Here is a 13,491-nt window from a genome sequence, read left to right as displayed (position 1 = left end):
GGTAGCTACGTCGAATAATGATGGAGATTAATACACGTCCGTTGACACAACTCACATGTCTGTGTGTTGCAGCTCGAGAATCTGGATGTTAGATTTCCTCAGTGGATTTATTTTTTATTAAAAAATAATAATAATAATAATGAAATAAGGCCCTATTCATTTCTGCGTACCTATAACGTGGATCTCGTACCTGCGTACCTTGACAGAGAATTGTGTAGCTGGTTTGCAAAATGCGTGCATGTTGGCAGGTCTGCATTGAAGAGGGGTCAACCTTCCACAGGCCGCAATCAACAACCTGATCAACTCTATGAGAAGGAGTTGTGGTGGTCACACCAGATACTGACTGGCTTTCTGATCCACACTCCTACTTATTTTTTTTAAGGTATCTTTGACCAACCAATGAATATCTGTATTCCCAGTAGGACTGGTCGACTGATTGGTCCATAGGCTGTTGGTCGACAGAGAATTTTTTTTGTCTGGCAGTTGCAATTTAAAAAAATAATAATAACAATGCCATGTCTTGATTGACGCCCGTCTCAGTGGACTAACCCATTGTGGAGGCTGCAGGGATGGCACTTCCGGCGCCGACAGAGATGGCCGCCTCGCTTCGCGTTCCTAGGAAACTATGCAGTTTTTTGTTTTTTACGTGTTATTTCTTACATTAGTACCCCAGGTCATCTTAGGTTTCTTTACATACAGCCGAGAAGAACTACTGAATATAAGATCAGCGTCAACTCACCATCAGTACGACCAAGAATATGTTTTTCGCGATGCGGATCCTGTGTTCTGCCTTACAACCAGTGTAACCGAGTGGATCACATGCAGCGACCAAAAAAAAAAAACGACTCAGAAAAAGAGGGAAACGAAGCGGTCTTCTGGTCAGACTCCGGAGACGGGCACATCGTGCACCACTCCCTAGCATTCTTCTTGCCAATGTCCAGTCTCTTGACAACAAGGTTGATGAAATCAGAGCAAGGGTAGCATTCCAGAGGGACATCAGAGACTGTAACGTTCTTTGCTTCACGGAAACATGGCTAACTGGAGAGACGCAATCCGAAGCGGTGCAGCCAGCGGGTTTCTCCACGCATCACGCCGACAGAAACAAACATCTTTCTGGTAAGAAGACGGGCGGGGCGTATGTCTTATGGCCAACGTGACATGGTGTGATGAAAGAAACATACAGGAACTCAAATCCTTCTGTTCACCTGATTTAGAATTCCTCACAATCAAATGTAGACCGCATTATCTACCAAGAGAATTCTCTTCGATTATAATCACAGCCGTATATATCCCCCCCAAGCAGACACATCGATGGCTCTGAACGAACTTTATTTAACTCTCTGCAAACTGGAAACGATTTATCCGGAGGCTGCATTCATTGTAGCTGGGGATTTTAACAAGGCTAATCTGAAAACAAGACTCCCTAAATTTTATCAGCATATCGATTGCGCAACCAGGGGTGGAAAGACCCTGGATCATTGTTACTCTAACTTCCGCGACGCATATAAGGCCCTGCCCCGCCCCCTTTCGGAAAAGCTGACCACGACTCCATTTTGTTGATCCCTGCCTACAGACAGAAACTAAAACAAGAAGCTCCCACGCTGAGGTCTGTCCAACGCTGGTCCGACCAAGCTGACTCCACACTCCAAGACTGCTTCCATCACGTGGACTGGGAGATGTTTCGTATTGCGTCAGACAACAACATTGACGAATACGCTGATTCGGTGTGCGAGTTCATTAGAACGTGCGTTGAAGATGTCGTTCCCATAGCAACGATTAAAACATTCCCTAACCAGAAACCGTGGATTGATGGCAGCATTCGTGTGAAACTGAAGGCACGAACCACTGCTTTTAATCAGGGCAAGGTGTCTGGTAACATGACTGAATACAAACAGTGCAGCTATTCCCTCCGCAAGGCTATCAAACAAGCTAAGCGCCAGTACAGAGACAAAGTAGAATCTCAATTCAACGGCTCAGACACAAGAGGTATGTGGCAGGGTCTACAGTCAATCACGGACTACAGGAAGAAACCCAGCCCAGTCACGGACCAGGATGTCTTGCTCCCAGGCAGACTAAATAACTTTTGCCCGCTTTGAGGACAATACAGTGCCACTGACACGGCCTGCAACGGAAACATGCGGTCTCTCCTTCACTGCAGCCGAAGTGAGTAAGACATTTAAACGTGTTAACCCTCGCAAGGCTGCAGGCCCAGACGGCATCCCCAGCCGCGCCCTCAGAGCATGCGCAGACCAGCTGGCCAGTGTGTTTACGGACATATTCAATCAATCCCTATACCAGTCTGCTGTTCCCACATGCTTCAAGAGGGCCACCATTGTTCCTGTTCCCAAGAAAGCTAAGGTAACTGAGCTAAACGACTACCGCCCCGTAGCACTCACATCCGTCATCATGAAGTGCTTTGAGAGACTAGTCAAGGACCATATCACCTCCACCCTACCTGACACCCTTGACCCACTCCAATTTGCTTACCGCCCAAATAGGTCCACAGACGATGCAATCTCAACCACACTGCACACTGCCCTAACCCATCTGGACAAGAGGAATACCTATGTGAGAATGCTGTTCATCGACTACAGCTCGGCATTCAACACCATAGTGCCCTCCAAGCTCGCCATCAAGCTCGAGACCCTGGGTCTCGACCCCGCCCTGTGCAACTGGGTACTGGACTTCCTGACGGGCCGCCCCCAGGTGGTGAGGGTAGGCAACAACATCTCCTCCCCGCTGATCCTCAACACTGGGGCCCCACAAGGGTGCGTTCTGAGCCCTCTCCTGTACTCCCTGTTCACCCACGACTGCGTGGCCATGCACGCCTCCAACTCAATCATCAAGTTTGCGGACGACACAACAGTGGTAGGCTTGATTACCAACAACGACGAGACGGCCTACAGGGAGGAGGTGAGGGCCCTCGGGTGTGGTGTCAGGAAAATAACCTCACACTCAACGTCAACAAAACTAAGGAGATGATTGTGGACTTCAGGAAACAGCAGAGGGAACACCCCCATCCACATCGATGGAACAGTAGTGGAGAGGGTAGCAAGTTTTAAGTTCCTCGGCATACACATCACAGACAAACTGAATTGGTCCACTCACACAGACAGCATCGTGAGGAAGGCGCAGCAGCGCCTCTTCAACCTCAGGAGGCTGAAGAAATTTGGCTTGTCACCAAAAGCACTCACAAACTTCTACAGATGCACAATCGAGAGCATCCTGGCGGGCTGTATCACCGCCTGGTATGGCAACTGCACCGCCCTCAACCGTAAGGCTCTCCAGAGGGTAGTGAGGTCTGCACAACGCATCACCGGGGGCAAACTACCTGCCCTCCAGGACACCTACACCACCCGATGCTACAGGAAGGCCATAAAGATCATCAAGGACATCAACCACTCGAGCCACTGCCTGTTCACCCCGCTGCCATCCAGAAGGCGAGGTCAGTACAGGTGCATCAAAGCTGGGACCGAGAGACTGAAAAACAGCTTCTATCTCAAGGCCATCAGACTGTTAAACAGCCACCACTAACATTGAGTGGCTACTGCCAACACACTGTCAATGACACTGACTCTACTCCAGCCACTTTAATCATGGGAATTGATGGGAAATGATGTAAATATATCACTAGCCACTTTAAACAATGCTACCTTATATAATGTTACTTACCCTACATTGTTCATCTCATATGCATACGTTGATACTGTACTCTATATCATCGACTGCATCCTTATGCAATACATGTATCACTAGCCACTTTAACTATGCCACTTGGTTTACATACTTATCTCATATGTATATACTGTACTCGATATCATCTACTGTATCTTGCCTATGCTGCTCTGTACCATCACTCATTCATATATCCTTATGTACATATTCTTTATCCCCTTACACTGTGTATGACAGTAGTTTTTTTTTAATTGTTAGTTAGATTACTTGCTCGTTATTACTGCATTGTCGGAACTAGAAGCACAAGCATTTCGCTACACTCGCATTAACATCTGCTAACCATGTGTATGTGACAAATAAAATTTGATTTGATTTGATTTGATTTGATCAGTATCACCAGTGGAACATTTACCTTTAATTACCATTTCTAATCTACAATGTTCGTTTGGTTACAATGTTAATTTGGTTATTCCAATTTATTAATTGTGTTTTGTTTGTAGCGCTCCTGTCAATCTTGAGTAAGGACGCACACCTGATTACACATAGAAGTAGGCCTAGGCTACCTGGCCTGCGCGCAAATGTAGGCCTACAAATGTGTCCATTAGGGGATCCGATAGTATTTCTGATTGTCTTAACTCACCACCACTAATGAGTTGTGGAGCTTCTCAAAGTAATTTTTCTTCACCTCAAACAGCAACTTGGCTGGACCAAGTTGATACAATGTTTCAAGTTCCTTGCAGAGAGGCTAGGCTGTGCATAGCAAAAAAAAAAAAAATGATCAGGATATTGTCTACCTGCAGGCTGCAGTGTTTTTATTTGTTAGCTTCAGGTAGGCTATTTTTACATACCTGGCAATGGAAATAGAAGTTAGTTTTAGATTTCTAGAATTTTCAGTTAGATTTAATTTTCATGAATCGCATGACAATGATTTTGAGTTATGAAGACTTTATTATAAAATAAATGAAACTGTTCCACGAAAATGTGCATATGAAAATCATAACTGGCACGCAGATTTGTAGAAATGGTAAATTGGCACTACAAATGGGAAAGGTTGCCGACCCCTGGTGTAGCCTATTACTGGCATAATGGCGTAATGGCAGAACCTGCAAAGGCCAGCAGCGCAGGAGAAGGTTGTTGATCTCTGCCTCCCTCTTGAGTCATTTGTGTAGTCTTAATTATTTAATTACAGTGTGCTTAAATCATCAGACATGCTCCGTAGCCTACATATAGTTGATTTTATTTTAAAACACATAGGGTGTGTTTTTATGGAAAAATACACATTTTAAAATTTCGACCAGTCGATTGTTCCAAAGAACAGGGACAGCCCTAACTCCCAGTCATGTGAAATCCATAGATTAGGGCCTAATGAATATATTTCAATCCCTGATTTCCTTATATGAACTGTAACTAAGTAAAATCTTTGAAATTGTTGCATGTTGCGTTTATATTTTGGTTCAGTATAATAACTCACTGGGCCTGCAGCAGATACATTACTGGATACAATAAACTAACTAGAGTTTTAAAGCCATCTTTCTGAATATAACATGCCAACATCCACTTGGGATTGGTGAAAGGCAATGCACTTAAGAGGAGTTTGCACTTCTCCGATATGCAATTAACAGAAGTCGACTGTACGTACATTACCATGCCCAGGCTGAAGCAATAAACTTAGGCTTCACAGAAATTATATTAAATATTAAATTGGTGATTATAAATGTAAGTTTGTTAGTCCTATTCAGGTGTTACATAGAAACATACTGTATGTAACTATTGAATTGCTTGTTTTGAACACGGAAGATGTTGTGTTTGCCTTCAAAGTGCACTGATACAGTAAAATGGCATAGCTATTATCACCATAATCCAAGTATGTGAGTGACTGTCCCTATGCTGCTCATCTCATCTCCAGCACTCACCGCTGCTTGTTGTCTCTTCAGCTTGTTTCTATACTCCTCCAGCTCCTGTAGGTTCAGCTCAGTTGGGAGCTTCTGTCATAAACACACAATAAAAGCATTGTTACAATACAAGAATACAAAGCTCATACCAAGAACTTTTTAGAAGAGAAAGTCATTTTGTGGAGTGCAGCTTTGGTGTGTGGAGTGAACCAAGTGCCAGAAAACAAATCAAAGTTGTTTTATCGTGGAAACCGAACTGAAATCCAAATGCCAGCAGCTCAGAGCTGTGCGGGATTTCGTTTGATTTGATTATTTTAGTGGCTAATCTTAATTCTTTTAGTTTCTTCAGCTTTTATTCAGAGAGCTTCCACTGTCTTCTGTCAACTAACTTCTTTGTTTAAAAAGTAGAGGAAAAAAGTCACAGAATTGTATTCCACACATGCTTAGATGCATAATAAATGTAATTAAAATCAGGGAGCACTACTTTATCGGTAAACAGGCAAGGGGAACAACAGCAGCGAAGAAGCCCCGAGGATGATGGGTAATTGCTTTCCCCTTGGCTGAAAGTCTCATTTTCTAATCTGAAAGGTTGTTGTTGTTGCGACACTCGGCTAAATCTAATGAGATTTCACACCCTTCCTCCGCGAGTGGATAATCCATCAATCTGGAAGTCATTGGCATGTGAGCAGGAGAAGACGCCAGAGTGACGTTAGAGTAGATACAGCTCCGTCAAGGGGGGAGAGGAGTCCCCCATAACGAGTTTGGGAACCAGGGAGAGGGAGGTGTAGGCGGGGAGGCCCAAGTCGCTGTAACGAGTTACTGGAGGCCCCAAATTGTGGAACCAGTCAGTGTAGACCCCACTGAGGCCCCAAGTCATGTAACTAGTCAGTGTAGACCCCGCTGAGACCAAGTCGTGGAACTAGTCCGTGTAGAACCCGCTGAGGCCCCAAGTCGTGTAACTAGTCAGTGTAGACCCCGCTGAGGCCCCAAGTCGTGTAACTAGTCAGTGTAGACCCCGCTGAGGCCCCAAGTCATGTAACTAGTCAGTGTAGACCACGTTGAGACCTCAAGTCGTGTAACTAGTCAGTGTAGACCCAGCTGAGGCCCCAAGTCGTGGAACTAGTCAGTGTGGACATCACTGAGGCAACAAGTCGTGGAACTAGTCAGTGTGGACATCGCTGAGGCAACAAGACGTGGAACTAGTCAGTGTGGACATCGTTGTGGCCTCAAGTCATGTAACTAGTCAGTGTGGACATCGCTGAGGCCTCAAGTCGTGGAACTAGTCAGTGTGGACATCGCTGAGGCAACAAGTCGTGGAACTAGTCAGTGTGGACATCGCTGATGCAACAAGTCATGTAACTAGTCAGTGTGGACATCGCTGAGGCAACAAGTCGTGGAACTAGTCAGTGTGGACATCGCTGAGGCAACAAGTCGTGTAACTAGTCAGTGTGGACATCGCTGAGGCAACAAGTCATGGAACTAGTCAGTGTGGACATCGCTGAGGCAACAAGTCGTGGTACCAGCCAGTTTAGACCCCACTGAGCTACATGACTGTTTTGCTAGCACAGACTGGAATATATTCTGGGATTCTTCTGATGGCATTGAAGAGTACACCACATCAGTCATTGGCTTCATCAATAAGTGCATCGAGGACGTCATCTCTACAGTGACTGTACGTACATACCCCAACCAGAAGCCATGGAATACAGGCAACATCTGCACCGAGCTAAAGGGTAGAGCTGCCGCTTTCAAGGAGCGGGACTCTAACCCGGAAGCTTATAAGAAATCCTGCTATGCCCTCCGACGAACCAGCACACAGGCAAAACGTCAATACAGGACTAAGATCGAGTCATACTGCACCGGTTTTGATGCTCATCAGATGTGGCAGGGCTTGCAAACTATTACAGACTACAAAGGGAAGCTTTGAGGCAAGTAACACTGAAACATGAATGAGAGCATCAGCTGTTCCCGACGAATGTGAGAACACGCTCTCCGCAGCCGATGTGAGTAAGACCTTTAAACAGGTCAAAGGGCCAGACGGATTACCGCAGGGCCAGACGGATTACCAGGATGTGTACTCTGAGCATGCACTGACCAACTGGCAAGTGTCTTCACTGACATTTTCAACCTCTCCCTGTCCGAGTCTAATACCAACATGTTTCAAGCAGACTACCATAGTCCCTGTGCCCAAGAACACTAAGGTAATGTGCTTAAACGACTACCGACCCTTAGCACTCACGTCTGTAGCTATGAAGTGCTACAACTCCAATTTGCATACCGCCCCAACAGATCCATAGATGATGCAATATCTATTGCACTCCACACTGCCCTTTCACTCCTGGACAAAAATGCTATTCATTGACTACAGTTCAGCGTTCAACACCATAGTGCCCTCAAAGCTCAACACTAAGCTAAGGACCCTGGGACTAAACACCTCCCTCTGCAACTGGATCCTGGACATCCTGACAGGCCACCCCCAGGTGGTAAAAGTAGGTAACAACATCCGCCACACTGATCCTCAACACGGGGGCCCCTCAGGGGTGCGTGCTCAGTCCCCTCCTGTACTCCCTGTTCACTCATGACTGCACGGCCAGGCACGACTCCAACACCATCATTAAGTTTGCCGATGACACAACAGTGGTAGGCTTGATCCCCGACAACAACGAAACATCCTATAGGGGGAGGTCAGAGACCTGGCCGTGTGGTGCAAGGACAACAACCTCTCCCTCAACGTAATCAAGACTAAGGAGATGATTGTGGACTACAGGAAAAGAAGGACCGAGCATGCCCTCATTCTCAACAACGGGACTGAAGTGGTGCAGGTTGAGAGCTTCAAGTTCCTTGGCGTCCACATCACCAGCAAACTAACATGGTCCAAGCACACCAAGACAGATGTGAAGAGGGCACAACAAAACCTATTCCCTATTGGGAAACTGAAAAGAATTGGCATGGGTGCTCAGATCCTCAAAAGGTTCTACAGCTGAACCATCGAGAGCATCCTGACGGGTTGCATCACTGCCTGGTATGGCAACTGCTCGACCTTCGACCACAAGGCACTACAGGGGGTAATGCGTACGGCCCAGTACATCACCGGGATCAAGCTTCCTGCCATGCAGGACCTCTATACCAGGCAGTGTCAGAGGAAGGCCCTAAAAATTGTCAAAGACTCCAGCCACCCTAATCATAGACTGTTCTCTCTGGTACCGCATGGCAAGCAGTCCCGGAGCGCCAAGTCTCAGTCCAAGAGGCTCCTAAACAGCTTCTACCCCCAAGCCATAAGACTCCTGAACAGCTAAGCAAATGGCTACCCCAGACTACGTGCATTGCCCCCACCCCCTTTTACACGGATGCTACTCTCTGTTATTATCTATGCATAGCCACTTTAATAACGCTCCCTACATGTACATAATTACTTAGACACCGGTGCCCCCCGCACACTGACTCTGTACTGGTACCCCTTGTATATAGCCCCGCTATTGTTATTTTACTGCTGCTCTTCAATAATTTCTTATTCTCACTTCTTACTTTTTTAGGGATTTTTTAAAAACTGCATTGTTGGTTAAGGGCTTGTAAGTAAGCATTTCACTCTAAGGTCTACTACACCTATTGTATTTGGCGCATGTGACAAATACAATTTGATTTGATTTGAACATGTATTAGATAATAAAAGTGAATAGGTTGTGGCTTTTTGTGGGAATGTGGGAAAAATGACTATTTGTGGAAGGTAATTCACATAATGTGTCCCAGTGGCAAAATGGGAGAGTGAATGGGAGAGTGGATAGCAATTCACTTGTTGCGGTGTCCTTTGGGTCTGTAGTGTACAGTAGGACTAAATAAATAACTCTCACCTCCAGCTTGTTGTGTCCTTGGGGTCTGTAGTGTACAGTAGGACTAACTATCTCACCTCGAGCTTGTTGTGTCCTTGGGGTCTGTAGTGTACAGTAGGACTAACTATCTCACCTCGAGCTTGTTGTGTCCTTGGGGTCTGTAGTGTACAGTAGGACTAAATAAATAACTCTCACCTCCAGCTTGTTGTGTCCTTGGGGTCTGTAGTGTACAGTAGGACAAACTAAATAACTAAGTCACCTCCAGCTTGTTCTGTCCTTGGGGTCTGTACACAGTACTTTGACTCTGTCCCAAAAGGCACCCTATTCCATACATATGGCACTACTTTTGACCATAGCCCTATGCACTACATATGGAATAGGGTGCCATTTGGGACGCATTTGGGACATTCTCCTCGCGCTTGTGCTGCAACATGTGAAGGTGCTATAAAGGGAGATTGGGCAGTGGATCCCTTGGCTTGGTGTGCCCTCTGGGTGTGTAGTGAACAGTGGGCATAACTAACTAGCCTAACTATTTGACTCACCTCTAGCTTGGTGTTTCCTCTGGGTCTGTACAAAATGTTTATTTGGGGTTCTATATAGAACATTTTGGTTATTTGGATAAGACTAAAGGACCCTTCACTAAAAATGATTATATACAGTGCATTCGGAAAGTATTCAGACCCCTTGACTTTTTGGAAAGGCAAACACCTGTCTAGATAATGTCCCACAGTTGACAGTGCATGTCAGAGCAAAAACCAAGCCATGATGTCGAAGGAATTCTCTGTAGAGCTCCGAGACAGGATTGTGTCGTGGCACAGATCTGGGGAAGGGTAACAAAACATTTCTGCAGCATTGAAGGTCCCCTAGAACACAGTGGCCTCCATCATTCTTAAGTGGAAGAAGTTTGGAACCTCCAAGTCTCTTCCTAGAGGTGGCCGCCCGGTCAAACTGAGCAATCGGAGAGAAGGGCCTTCGTCAAGGAGGTGACCAAGAATCCGGTGGTCACTATGACATTATTCCATAGTTCCTCTGTGGAGATGGGAGAACCTTCCAAAAGAACAACCATCTCTGCAGCACTCCACCAATCAGGCCTTAATGGTAGAGTGGCCAGACGGAAGCAACTCCTTAGTAAAAGGCAGATGACAGACCAATTGGAGTTTGCCAAAAGGCACCTAAAGGACTCTCAGACCATGAGAAACAAGATTCTCTGGACTGACGAAACCAAGATTGAACTCTTTGGCCTGAATGCCAAGCGTCACGTCTGGAGGAAACCTGGCACTATCCCTACGGTGAAGCATGGTGGCGGCAGCATCATGCTGTGGGGATGTTTTTCAGTGGCAGGAACTGGGAGACTAGTCAGGATCGAGGTAAAGATGAACGGAGCAAAGTACAGAGAGATCTTGATGAAAACCAGCCAGAGCCCAGAACTGAACCCCCCAAAAAACATCTCTACCTGAAAATAGCTCTGCAGCGACGCTCCACATCCAACCTGACAGAGCTTGAGAGGATCTGCAGAGAAGAATGGAAGAAACTCCCCAAATGCAGGTGTTCCAAGCTTGTAGCATCATAACCAAGACGACTTGAAACTGTTATCGCTGGCAAAGGTGCTTCAACAATGTACTGAGTAAAGGGTCTGAATACTTATGTAAATGTGATATTTCAGGTTTTTTCATTACTAATACATTTGCAAAATGTCTAAAAAAATATGTTTTGCTTTGTCCTGATGATGCTAAGATTGATGAGGGGAAAAAATATTTAATCAATTTTAGAATAAAGGTGTAACGTAACAAAATGAGGAAATGGTCAAGGGGTCTGAATACTTTCCGAATGCACTGTATATATACACCCAGTGAAGGCAAATAACCTTCAGGGTTCTTTGTACCCCAGAGAGTAGTAGGGGTTTTAGAAAACAACAGCTATCAAAAGCTAACCCAGTCATATCAATCCCTTTTAATTTGTTACAACTGTTTTGCATGTACATTTATATTAATGATGCTTCTGTATAATTTTGTCTTTGTGCTGTTGCAATAAAATGCAAATGAATTACTTAAAATTCATACAATGTGATTTTCTGGATTTTTGTTTTAGATTCCGTCTCTCACAGTTGAAGTGTGCCTATGATAAAAATTGCAGACCTCTACATGCTTTGTAAGTAGGAAAACCTGCAAAATCGGCAGTGTATCAAATACTTGTTATCCCCACTGTATATGTAGCAAATTAACTTACCTAGATAAACAGAAAAAGTTAAGATACTTTAAATTTGCCACTTTACAAGCTAGCCAGCTAACTCTTTCAAATAAAACATTTTTATTATGGGATATGCCAAACAGAGCTACAGACCCAGCCTGAGATTGGCTATGAATCTTTTCTACTGGCTATGAATCAGTTATACTATTAGCAATTAGGCAGTTTTAGGAAGCCAAGTGTGTGCAGCTCACCCTGCACTATCAGCTTTAACATAAATATCACCCTCCCAGTAAAGCAATAAAAAAATAAAGAATCCCAGAAGTGCTAAATATAGCCTACATGAACAGGGTCCATGAAATCAAAAACCTGCTTGTAACAGATAACATTCATATCCTGACAATCTCTGAAACTCACTTAGATAATATCTTTGATGATACAGTAGAAGTACATGGTGATAACATCTATAGGAAAGGCAGAAATGCCAATGGGGGTGGTGTTGCAGTTTATATTCAGTCATATTCCTGTAAAGCTTAGAGAGGATGTCAAGTCAAATTCTGTTGAAGTAATATGGCTACACCTAAAACCCATTCTTGTAGGAAGTTGCTATAGACCACCAAATGCAAACAGTCAGTATCTGGATGTGTGTGAAATGCTTGATAATGTATGTGATATCAACAGAAAGCTATATTTTCTGGGTGACCTAAATATTGACCAGCTTTCATCAAGATGCCCACTCATGAAAAAGCTTCAAACTGTAACCAGTGGCTGCAACCTGGATCAGATTATCAGTCAACCTACCAAAGTGTTTACAAACAGCACAGGAATGAAACCATCCACATGTATTGATCACATCTTTACTAATGCTGCTGTAAAGAAGTATCCATATCCATCAGATTTAGTGATCATAAAACAAAAGCCATATCTAGGAAAACCAAAGTTCCAAAGACGACCTAAGCTAGTGCATAGGAAACAGAAAATTACTGTAAAAACTGTTAAATCCCAGTGAATTGATAAGGAATTGAACATTTGTATGGGTGAGAGGGATGAGGCAAAGGGATGGCAAATAAGTCTGGCTGCACAGCTGATTGGCAAACGTACTGTAAATTGAGAAATCATGTGACTAAACTAAACAAAAAGAAGAAACAGTACTGTGAAACAGATAAATGATATAAAGAAAGCTTTGGAGCACCTTACATTAAACTTTGGGCAAAAAGACAAACTTGGCTCCATCATTCATTGAATCAGATGGCTCATTCATCACAAAACCCACTGATATTGCCAACTACTTCAATGATTTTTTCATTTGTAAGATTAGTACATTTAGACATGACATGCCAGCAACAAACGGACGATATTGTCACTCCTATTGGCCATCTCTTCAATCTAAGCCTACAGGAAAGTGTGTTCCCTCAGGCCTGGAGAGAAGCAAAAGTCATTGCGCTACCCAAGAATAGTAAAGCACTGTTTACTGGCTCAAACAGCTGACCAATCAGCCTGTTACCAACCCTCAGTAAACTACAAGATAAAACTGTGTTTGATCAGATACAATGCTATTTATTATTGGAGCCAAAGCACAGAGAATCTGGCTGCACATTTTAAATCGTGGGCAATAAAGGAAAAACACCAGGTAAAAACCTAGGTGTCATTTTAGATTCTGAACTCAATTTTGAATCACACATTAGGGATGTGACAAAAATAGCTTTTTACCACCTGAGGAACATTGCCAAGTGCAGCTGTTTCTATCTCAGGCTGCCTGTGACATTTAGAATACATTTTAAGATTGATTATTCCATTGGATTTTAAATCAACCCATGATTGTTCACCCCAAAACATATCAGACATGCTTTTGAGATATGTACCAAGTAGGTCCCCTGTCACTGGTCTTTTAACTATCCCAAAGCCTAGGACCA

At 44.3% G+C, this 13,491-nt stretch overlaps 1 pseudogene; it reads right to left on the bottom strand.

Annotated features, from left to right (window-relative positions):
• LOC112265801 overlaps window positions 1–13,491 on the bottom strand; it is a 294,298-nt pseudogene that overhangs the window by 261,621 nt on the left and 19,186 nt on the right.

The sequence above is a fragment of the Oncorhynchus tshawytscha genome, linkage group LG13, assembly GCF_018296145.1.
Source record: "Oncorhynchus tshawytscha isolate Ot180627B linkage group LG13, Otsh_v2.0, whole genome shotgun sequence".
Lineage (NCBI taxonomy): Eukaryota > Metazoa > Chordata > Actinopteri > Salmoniformes > Salmonidae > Oncorhynchus > Oncorhynchus tshawytscha.
The sequence above is the reverse complement of the archived record's forward strand: the minus strand, read 5'-3'. Positions and strand labels throughout refer to the sequence as shown.